This window comes from Salvelinus alpinus, chromosome 2 (assembly GCF_045679555.1).
Source record: "Salvelinus alpinus chromosome 2, SLU_Salpinus.1, whole genome shotgun sequence".
In the NCBI taxonomy this organism is placed as follows: Eukaryota; Metazoa; Chordata; class Actinopteri; order Salmoniformes; family Salmonidae; genus Salvelinus; species Salvelinus alpinus.
In genome coordinates, this window is record NC_092087.1 from 73,610,286 (window position 1) to 73,622,494 (window position 12,209).

Sequence of the window (12,209 nt, forward strand, 5' to 3'; positions counted from 1 at the left end):
TCCCTACAGTACATTTCCCACTCCCTATAGTACATTCCCCACTCCCTACAGTACATTACCCACTCCCTAAAGTACATTCCCCACTCCCTACAGTACATTCCCTACTCCCTACAGTACATTCCCCACTCCCTACAGTACATTGCCCACTCCCTGCAGTACATTCCCTACTCCGTACAGTACATTCCCTACTCCCTACAGTACATTCCCTACTCCCTACAGTACATTCTCCACTCCCTACAGTCCATTCCCCACTCCCTACAGTCCATTCCCCACTCCCTACAGTATATTCCCCACTCCCTACCGTACATTCCCCACTCCCTACAGTCCATTCCATACTCCCTACAGTACATTCCCTACTCCCTACAGTACATTCCCTACTCCCTACAGTACATTCCCTACTCCCTACAGTACATTGCCTACTCCCTACAGTACATTACCCACTCCCTACAGTACATTGCCTACCCCCTACAGTACATTACCCACTCTCTACAGTACATTCCCCACTCCCTACAGTACATTCACTACTCCCTACAGTACATTTCCCACTCCCTATAGTACATTCCCCACTCCCTACAGTACATTACCCACTCCCTAAAGTACATTCCCCACTCCCTACAGTACATTCCCTACTCCCTACAGTACATTCCCTACTCCCTACAGTACATTCCCCACTCCCTACAGTACATTCCCTACTCCCTACAGTACATTCCCTACTCCCTACAGTACATTCCCTACTACCTACAGTACATTCCCCACTCCCTACAGTACATTCCCTACTCCCTACAGTACATTCCCTACTCCCTACAGTACATTACCCACTCCCTACAGTACATTCCCTACTCCCTACAGTACATTCCCCACTGCCTACAGTACATTCCCTACTCCCTACAGTACATTCCCTACTCCCCACAGTACATTCCCTACTCCCTACAGTACATTACCCACTCCCTACAGTACATTCCCTACTCTCTACAGTACATTCCTTACTCCCTACAGTACATTCCCCACTCCCTACAGTACATTACCCACTCCCCACAGTACATTCCCTACTCCCTACAGTACATTCCCCACTCCCTACAGTACATTCCCCACTCCCTACAGTATATTACCCACTCCCTACAGTACATTACCCACTCCCTACAGTACATTCCCTACTCCCTACAGTACATTACCCACTCCCTATAGTACATTCCCCACTCCTTACAGTACATTACCCACTCCCTACAGTACATTCCCTACTCACTACAGTACATTCCCTACTCCCTACAGTACATTACCCACTCCGTACAGTACATTACCCCCTCCCTACAGTACATTCCCCACTCCCTACAGTGCATTCCCTACTCCCTACAGTACATTCCCTACTCCCTACAGTACATTACCCACTCCCTACAGTACATTCCCCACTCCCTACAGTACATTCCCTACTCCCTACAGTACATTCCCCACTCCCTACAGTACATTCCCTACTCACTACAGTACATTCCCTACTCCCTACAGTACATTCCCCACTCCCTACAGTACATTCCCCACTCCCTGCAGTACATTCCCTACTCCGTACAGTACATTCCCTACTCCCTACAGTACATTCCCTACTCCCTACAGTACATTCTCCACTCCTTACAGTCCATTCCCCACTCCCTACAGTCCATTCCCCACTCCCTACAGTACATTCCCCACTCCCTACCGTACATTCCCCACTCCCTACAGTCCATTCCCTACTCCCTACAGTACATTCCCTACTCCCTACAGTACATTCCCTACTCCCTACAGTACATTCCCTACTCCCTAAAGTACATTCCCCACTCCCTACAGTACATTGCCTACTCCCTACAGTACATTACCCACTCCCTACAGTACATTGCCTACCCCCTACAGTACATTACCCACTCCCTACAGTACATTCCCCACTCCCTACAGTACATTCCCTACTCCCTACAGTACATTCCCTACTCCCTACAGTACATTCCCCACTCGCTACAGTACATTCCCTACTCCCTACAGTACATTACCCACTCCGTACAGTACATTACCCCCTCCCTACAGTACATTCCCCACTCCCTACAGTGCATTCCCTACTCCCTACAGTACATTCCCTACTCCCTACAGTACATTACCCACTCCCTACAGTACATTCCCCACTCCCTACAGTACATTCCCTACTCCCTACAGTACATTCCCCACTCCCTGCAGTACATTCCCTACTCCGTACAGTACATTCCCTACTCCCTACAGTACATTCCCTACTCCCTACAGTACATTACCCACTCCGTACAGTACATTACCCCCTCCCTACAGTACATTCCCCACTCCCTACAGTGCATTCCCTACTCCCTACAGTACATTCCCTACTCCCTACAGTACATTACCCACTCCCTACAGTCCATTCCCCACTCCCTACAGTACATTCCCCAATCCCTACCGTACATTCCCCACTCCCTACAGTCCATTCCATACTCCCTACAGTACATTCCCTACTCCCTACAGTACATTCCCTACTCCCTACAGTACACTCCCTAAAGTACATTCCCCACTCCCTACAGTACATTGCCTACTCCCTACAGTACATTACCCACTCCCTACAGTACATTGCCTACCCCCTACAGTACATTACCCACTCCCTACAGTACATTCCCTACTCCCTACAGTACATTCCCCACTCGCTACAGTACATTCCCTACTCCCTGCAGTACATGCAACCAGTCTGAAGTGCGCAAACACTTTACAACAAACAATTCCACACACAGACATGGGGGGAACAGAGGGTTATATACACTTCACGTAATGAGGGAATGTAAACCAGGTGTGTGGGAAAACAAGACAAAACAATTGGAAAATGAAAGGTGGATCGGCGATGGCTAGAAGACAGGTGACGTCGACCGCCGAAAGCAGCCCGAACAAGGAGAGGAACCGACTTTGGCTGAAGTCGTGACAGGTTCATTCATCTCTAACAGACTACATGACTCATTGTAGAATCCTCCAATATATGGTTAGGGTTGGTAAAATGAATAGAAAAACTCATTTCACTTTATGACATAGACCTGGTGTTCACATCGATACAGGTGTTGGATCAATTTGACCAGTTTCTCACAGCAGGAAAATAATCAGTCAGCAACAGGAAATGAGAAGTGTTGTGTCAATTATAATTAATTTTTTTAAATTAATTAATTTTTGTAGGGGTTGATATATTTTTTGTTAGGGCAAATCATGTGTGACATTTGAAAGTGGAAATTACAAACTTTAGAAGCCTTTTTAAACCTTGAATACACTGCAAGTTTGCATGTCCTGCTGTACATGAACATTCTCAGCAACAACAGGGGGATCCTACATCTGTAAGATCCGACATCTGTATGTTTTCTTATGCTAATATATTTTCTTACGTGTTAGATTCAGAAGTATTTGGATTTCTTTCAGAGCTATGAGCATGGCATGCCCTCTCAAGATCAATTAATATGACCTATGATGAGTTCTTTTGTTTCCCAGTTCACCTCTGACGAACTGACGTTCATGGTGTTATGATTGCAGCTCATTGGTTAGTCCTTGAGCAGTCTATAGCCATGCATAAACATGCACTTCATAAGTCTCTCCCACTTCCCACTGTGATCCTGCGGTGAAAGGTACATTTTCTAGGACTTCATCTCCATAAATGCACCTATTCAACTAAAAATCTATAGAAACAGCTCACTTCGGGATCCTTTATGATCCTCCACCTCTAACTTACCCTGATGCAGCAACTGTATCTATCAACTCTGAAAGGCTCCGAAAGGCCACCACTTCTGTGGCCTCTGGGGGGGGGCACATGTTTTCCCCTTGTCAGAGCTCCCCCACTACTTCAGGATTGTATCCAAGGTGCCATTTTTCCAATAGATTCATCACCTTTCCCTGTACCGTTGAATATACATCAGGGCATACCTCTCTCTCTCTGGAGAGCAGTGAAATCATTCCCCTCCCCTCTTCCCTTCCTCCTTCTCTGCTGCTCCGAGACTGTCTAAAGGCATAAAGCACCTCGACTCCGATGACAGATGGGAAATGTGTATTGAGAGTTCTGCTTGGTGGAAAGCCTTTAAGGTAATGGGAAGCGGTATCTTAAAAAGTTCTCTAATGCACTTTTGAAAACACTTACAAAAAGTCTCCGAGGGGATGACTATTAAAAGTTACGGGTTTGTGTGTCAAGTCTGAAATTAAATGATTTTATTCACAGACAGCGATACTGTAGTCACTGCATTATTATTCACACTGCAATTGCTTTTCATTAATCATTTATCCAAAAACTAGATTGCCATTTTGCCATTTGTATAGGGGTTCAAAACTGAAAAGGTCATCCTATCACACTCCATGAAGTCCTACCACACTCTAATCAACCTACAAAGTCAAGGCACTACAATGGGATCATTCATGACTCTAATTGGCCATTAATAACAGGACAGTACAATGGGATCATTCATGACTCTAATTGGCCATTAATAACAGGACAGTACAATGGGATCCTTCATGACTCTAATTGGCCTTTAATAACAGGGCAGTACAATGGGATCCTTTATGACTAATTGGCCTTTAATAACAGGGCAGTACAATGGGATCCTTTATGACTCTAATTGGCCTTTAATAACAGGGCAGTACCATGGGATCCTTCATGACTCTAATTGGCCTTTAATAACAGGGCAGTACCATGGGATCCTTTATGACTCTAATTGGCCTTTAATAACAGGGCGCTGCAATGGGATCCTTCATGACTCTAATTGGCCTATAATAACAGGGCGCTGCAACGGGATCCTTCATGCCTCTAATTGGCCTTTAATAACAGGGCAGTACCATGGGATCCTTCATGACTCTAATTGGCCTTTAATAACAGGGCAGTACCATGGGATCCTTTATGACTCTAATTGGCCTTTAATAACAGGGCGCTGCAATGGGATCCTTCATGACTCTAATTGGCCTATAATAACAGGGTGCTGCAATGGGATCCTTCATGACTCTAATTGGCCTTTAATAACAGGGCAGTACCATGGGATCCTTCATGACTCTAATTGGCCTTTAATAACAGGGCAGTACCATGGGATCCTTTATGACTCTAATTGGCCTATAATAACAGGACAGTACGATGGGATCCTTCATGAATCTAATCGGCCTTTACTACAGGGCAGTATAATGGGATCCTTCATGACTCTAATCAGCCTTTAATAACAGGGCAGTACCATGGGATCCTTCATGACTCTAATTGGCCTATAATAACAGGGCAGTACGATGAGATCCTTCATGACTCTAATCAGCTTTTAATACAGGGCAGTATGATGGGATACTTCACGATCTAATCCAGTGGTTATCAAACCTCTCCCTGGGGACCCACCAGCCATTCCATGTATTTAATCTAATCCAAAGCTAGAACACCTGATTCAACTTGTTGACTATTCATCAAGCCCTTGACTAGGTGAGTCAGGTGAGTTAGTTCAGGGCTACAACAAAATTGTGAAATGTCTGGGGGTCCCCGAGGAGAGGTTTTGAGAACTGCTCTAATTGGCCTATAACAAAAGGGTACTCCAATGGGAACCTTGATCGCTGTAGCAAGGTGAGAAAGCTAGAAAGCAAGAGAGCTGACGCTGGCTATCAGGGAGCCAATGGCCTTTGACCAAAACATTTAGGTGATCACAGATAAGCTTAATGAGCTATTGCTCCCAAAACGACTCACTTTAACGCCTCGGAGAGCAATAGCCTTCACAAGCACTTAAGGTTGGACATAACCCAATGTATGAGAGTGTTTTGACCAATGAGGAATTAAGACTGTGTCCGTCTATCAGTTTATGTAATTACCCCTATACTGGCTTACTGACTTAGCAGTTTAATATGTCCAAAATAGAAATCCTCAAAGAATCATCTGGCTGATGAATAGAAATATAATACTACAACCATAGAGGACATTTCTTGCATTATACTGTAGACCAGGGGTGTCAAACCCAATCGACGGAGGGCCTCGTGTCCGCTGGCTTTTGATTTTTCCTTTCAATTAAGACCTAGACAATCAGGCGAGGGCAGTTCCTTACAAATGAGGGTACTTAATTCATCAATCAAGTAGAAGGGTGGAGCTAAAACCCGCAGACACTCGGCCCGCCGTGGAATGAGTTTGACACGTACTGTAGATGCCAAAATGATTTAAAAGCCTTGTGTACAGTACACCTCTTTACAGCTGTTTTGGACATGTTCTTTCAGTATGACATGAGACCATTGCAACCAGTATAAAATGGCGCCGGAAGAAATGGCAGCAGTTTTACGAGCGCCCAACCAATTGTGCTATTATGTGTTTTTTTCTCTCTCATTATTTGTAACTTATTTTGTACATAATGTTTCTGCAACCGTATCTTACGGCAAACAAGAGCTGCTGGATATCAGGATAGCGATCACTCACCTCGGATTAGATAAAGATTTTTTCTTCAACAAGCAGGACGCACAAGACATTTTCCAAACACCCGACAAGGCCAACATCCCGGTTATTTGCAAGAGGAAGAGACGCAGATACAGAGGACACAGAGCCGGATGCCTCGTGAGGGCCCGCAGAAGGCGAGTGGGAAAGCTGCTGTTACCGTCAATATTACCGTCAATATTACTCGCCAACGTGCAATCATTGGACAATAAATTAGACGAGGTACGATCACGAATATCCTACCAACGGGACATCAAAAACTGTAATATCCTATGTTTCACGGAATCGTGGCTGAATGACGACATGGATATTCATCTAGCGGGATATACGCTGCACCGTCAAGATAGAACACCGGTAAGATGAGGGGGGGCGGTCTGTGCAAATTTGTAAACAACAGCTGGTGCACTAAATTTAGAAAGTCTCTAGATTTTGCTCGCCTGAAGTAGTAGAGAGTATTTTGTGATAAATTGCAGGCCACACTACTTGCCTAGAGAGTTTTCAGCTATACTTTTCGTGGCTGTTTATTTACCACCACAGACAGATACTGGCACTAAGACCTCACTCAGTCAGCTGTACAAGGAAATAAGCAAACAGGAAACCACTCACCCAGAGGCGGCACTCCTAGTGGCCGGAGACTTTAATGCAGGGAAGCTTAAATCAGTTCTACCAAATTTCTACCAACATGTTAAATGTGCAGCCAGAGGGAAAAAAAGTCTAGATCACCTGTACTCCACACACAGAGATGCGTACAAAGCTCCCCCTCGCCCTCTTTTTGGTAAATTCGACCACAACTCTATCCTCCTGATTCCTGCTTACAAGCAAAAATTAAAGCAGGAAGCACCAGTGACTCGGTCTATAAAAAAGTGGTCATATGAAGCAGATGCTAATCTACAGGACTATTTTGCTATCACAGACTGGAACATGTTCCGGGATTCTTCCGATGGCATTGAGGAGTACACCACATCAGTCACTGGCTTTATCAATAAGTGCATTGAGGACGTCGTCCCCACAGTGACTGTACGTACATACCCCAACCAGAAGCCATGGATTACAGGCAACATTCGCAGTGAGCTAAAGGCTAGAGCTGCCAATTTCAAGGTGCGGGACTCTAACCCGGAAGCTTACAAGAAATCCTGCTATGCCCTGCGACGAACCATCAAACAGGCAAAGCGTCAATACAGGGCTAAGATTGAATCATACTACACCGGCTCCGACGCTCGTCTTATGTGGCAGGGCTTGCAAACTATTACAGACTACAAAGGGAAGCACAGCCGCGAACTGCCCAGTGACACGAGCCTACCAGACGAGCTAAATCACTTATATGCTCGCTTCGAGGCAAGCAACACTGAGGCATGCATGAGAGCATCAGCTGTTCCGGACGATTGTGTGATCACGCTCTCCGTAGCCGACGTGATTAAGACCTTGAAACAGGTCAACATACACAAGGCTGCGGGGCCAGACGGATTACCATGACGTGTGCTCCGGGAATGTGCTGACCAACTGGCAGGTGTCTTCACTGACATTTTCAACATGTCCCTGATTGAGTCTGTAATACCATCATGTTTCAAGCAGACCACCATAGTCCCTGTGCCCAAGAACACAAAGGCATCCTGCCTAAATTACTACAGACCTGTAGCACTCATGTCCGTAGCCATGAAGTGCTTTGAAAGGCTGGTAATGGCTCACATCAACACCATTATCCCAGAATCCCTAGACCCACTCCAATTTGCATACCGCCCAAACAGATCCACAGATGATGCAATCTCTATTGCACTCCACACTGTCCTTTCCCACCTGGACAAAATGAACACTTATCTGAGAATGCTATTCATTGACTACAGCTCAGCGTTCAACACCATAGTGCCCTCAAAGCTCATCAATAAGCTAAGGACCCTGGGACAAACACCTCCCTCTGCAACTGGATCCTGGACTGACGGGCCGCCCCCAAGTGATGAGGGTAGATAGCAACACAACTGCCACGCTGATCCTCAACACTGGAGCCCCTCAGGGGTGTGTGCTCAATCCCCTCCTGTACTCCCTGTTCACCCATGACTGCATGGCCAGGCACGACTCCAACACCTTCATTATTAAGTTTGCCGACGACACAACAGTGGTAGGCCTGATCACCGACAACGATGAAACAGTCTATAGGGAGGAGGTCAGAGACCTGGCCGGGTGGTGCCAGAATAACAACCTATCCCTCAACGTAACCAAGACTAAGGAGATGATTGTTGACTACAGGAAAAGGAGGACCGAGCACGCCCCCATTCTCATCGACGGGGCGGTAGTGGAGCAGGTTGAGCGCTTCAAGTTCCTTGGTGTCCACATCACCAACATACTAGAATGGTCCAAACACACCAAGACAGTTGTGAAGAGGGCACGACAAAGCCCATTCCCCCTCAGGAAACTAAAAAGATTTGGCATGGGTCCTGAGATCCTCAAAAGGTTTTACAGCTGGAACATTGAGAGCATCCTGACAGGTTGCATCACTGCCTTTTTACTGGTGTTTTTACTTCTTTACTTACCTATTGTTTACCAAATACCTTTTGTTGCACTATTGGTTAGAGCCTGTAAGTAAGCATTTCACTGTAGGTCTACTCCACCTGTTGTATTCGGCGCACGTGACAAATTAACTTTGATTTGATTTGAACCACTCATCATGCTTTTCCAAACCAAGAATCGAAGTTCCATGGCTTTCATGTATTATTCAAAGTGAACAGCTACAATAATGCACACATCAGTGACACGGTCGGAGTAGGAAGTGATCTGCTGTCCCAACAGTACATTTCCTACTCCCTACAGTACAGTCTCTACAGTACAGTCCCTAGTCCCTACAGTACAGTCCCCACAGTACAGCCCCTAGTCCCTACAGTACAGTCCCTAGTCCCTACAGTACAGTCCCCACAGTACAGCCCCTAGTCCCTACAGTACAGTCCCCACAGTACATCCCCTAGTCCCTACAGTACAGCCCCTAGTCCCTTCAGTACAGTCCCCACAGTACAGCTCCTAGTCCCTACAGTACAGTCCCCACAGTACAGCCCCTAATCATTTCAATTTGAACAGACAATCTTATACAGAATGAATTACAGTATTGAGGTCATTTTCATACGGGTCCCTATTGAGAATCAAACCCACAACGCTGGCATTGCAAGTGCCATGCTCTACCAATTGAGCTACACGGGACTGAGCTAATCCTACAGTACAGTCCCTGCTCCCTAGAGTACAGTCCCTAGTCCCTAAAGTACAGTCCCTAGTCCCTACAGTACAGTCGCTAGTTCCTACAGTACAGTCCCTACTCCCTACAGTACAGTCCTTAATCCCTACAGTACAGTCCCTACTCCCTACAGTACAGTACCTAGTCTATACAGTACAGTCCTTAATCCCTACTGTACAGTCCCTACTCCCTACAGTACCTAATCCCTACAGTACAGTCCCTAGTCCCTACAGTTAAGTCCCTAGTCCCTACAGTACAGTCCCTAGTCCCTACAGTACAGTCCTTAATCCCTACAGTACAGTCCCTACTCCCTACAGTACCTAATCCCTACAGTACAGTCCCTACTCCCTACAGCACCTAATCCCTACAGTACAGTCCCTAGTCCCTACAGTACAGTCCTTAATCCCTACAGTACAGTCCCTAATCCCTACAGTACCTAATCCCTACAGTACAGTCCCTACTCCCTACAGTACCTAATCCTTACAGTACAGTCCCTAGTCCCTACAGTTAAGTCCCTAGTCCCTACAGTACAGTCACTAGTCCCTACAGTACAGTCCTTAATCCCTACAGTACAGTCCCTACTCCCTACAGTACCTAATCCCTATGGTACAGTCCCTAGTCCCTACAGTACAGTCACTAGTCCCTACAGTACAGTCACTAGTCCCTACAGTACAGTCCTTAATCACTACAGTACAGTCCCTACTCCCTACAGTACAGTCCCTAATCCCTACTGTACAGTCCCTTGTTCCTACAGTATTCAGGTACACTGTTCCCAAGAGTTCCACTACAGTAGTGAAGTGAATGAGGCTGCGGCTGCAGTGGCTGCTGAGGCAGCGTAGGTGTGGCAGTAGCCTGTACTTTCCCTTGAGGAGCTTGGCCAGATGTGTGTGGTGAGGTCTCAATTATGTGGGGAGATGGAGGATTCCCCTGCTGGACGACAGATGTGTTGCTATGCAGAGGAAGGAGGGGGGGGGGGGGGGGGGGGGAGTGGGGGAGAGGATGGAGGGCTGGGGGGTGAGGGTGAGGTGGGAGGGGTGATGGGGAGAGGTAGAGGAAGGAGGCACAGGGAAGGGAGGAGGAGTGTTGACTACTCCTGTGAACTGTGCCAAAACTTCTCCAAGAGATATGGGAGATTAGGGTATCAACAGAACATGTGTTTCCTGAAATAAAAAGAGTCATTTTAAAAAGTAAAAAATAAATAGCCTCAAAGAACATTACAGGGAGAACACGACTACGATTTTTCATGCAATGTGTTCACCGGTACTGAGAGCTTTTTGATTAGCTGAAATTCCAACTACTTCCAACTATTCACTGACGGACAGACAAGAGACAAAACAACAAGTGGAGTGGTGTGCAGACAGTCCATCTAGCGCAGAAACTTTTTTTTTTAACGGGGGAAAAAATCAACAAAATCACCACCCTCTCCAAGAGCTATAGTGGTTGCCATTCAATTTTTTTTGTGTATAGCAGATTGAACTCTACTCTCCCAGAAAGTCATATGTCAATGTGTGAAGGCTAACCTTAACAAACTGTCTTATGAAAAATACAGTAGGTATGCACCAAATGGCAGCTATTCTTTATGTAGTGCAATACTTTTGAACATACAGTGCATTCAGAAAGTAGTCAGACCCCTCGACTTCTGTCCTCAATTCAAAAAAACAGTTTTCGCTTTGTCATTATGGGTTATCGTGTGTAGATTGAAAATGTTTTATTTTTTATTTTATACATTTTAGAATAAGGCTGTAACGTAACAAAATGTGGAAAAAATTAAGGGGTCTGAATACTTTCCGAATGTACTGTAGATAGGCCCTGGTCAAAAGTGGTGCAAGATAAAGGGAATAGGGTGCCATTTTGGATACATTCAGGGTTATTTCAGGCTGCTGCTATTTGGGATACAGTCAGGGTTATTTCAGGCTGGTGCTATTTGGGATAAAGTCAGGGTTATTTTAGGCTGCTCCTTATCAATCAATCAATCAATCAATTTTATTTTATATAGCCCTTCGTACATCAGCTAATATCTCGAAGTGCTGTACAGACACCCAGCCTAAAACCCCAAACAGCTAGTAATGCAGGTGTAGAAGCACGGTGGCTAGGAAAAACTCCCTAGAAAGGCCAAAACCTAGGAAGAAACCTAGAGAGGAACCAGGCTATGAGGGGTGGCCAGTCCTCTTCTGGCTGTGCCGGGTGGAGATTATAACAGAACTATGCCAAGATGTTCAAAAATGTTCATAAGTGACAAGCATGGTCAAATAATAATCATGAATAATTTTCAGTTGGCTTTTCATAGCCGATCATCAAGAGTTGAAAAACAACAGGTCTGGGACAGGTGGCGGTTCCATAACCGCAGGCAGAACAGCTGAAACTGGAATAGCAGCAAGGCCAGGCGGACTGGGGACAGCAAGGAGTCACCACGGGCGGCAGTCCCGACGCATGGTCCTAGGGCCCAGGTCCTCCGAGAGAAAGAAAGAGAGAAGGAGAAAATTAGAGAGAGCCAAGATTTTCAAAATTTCCATAAATGACAAGCATGGTCAAATAATAATCAGGAATAAATCTCAGTTGGCTTTTCATAGCTGATCATTA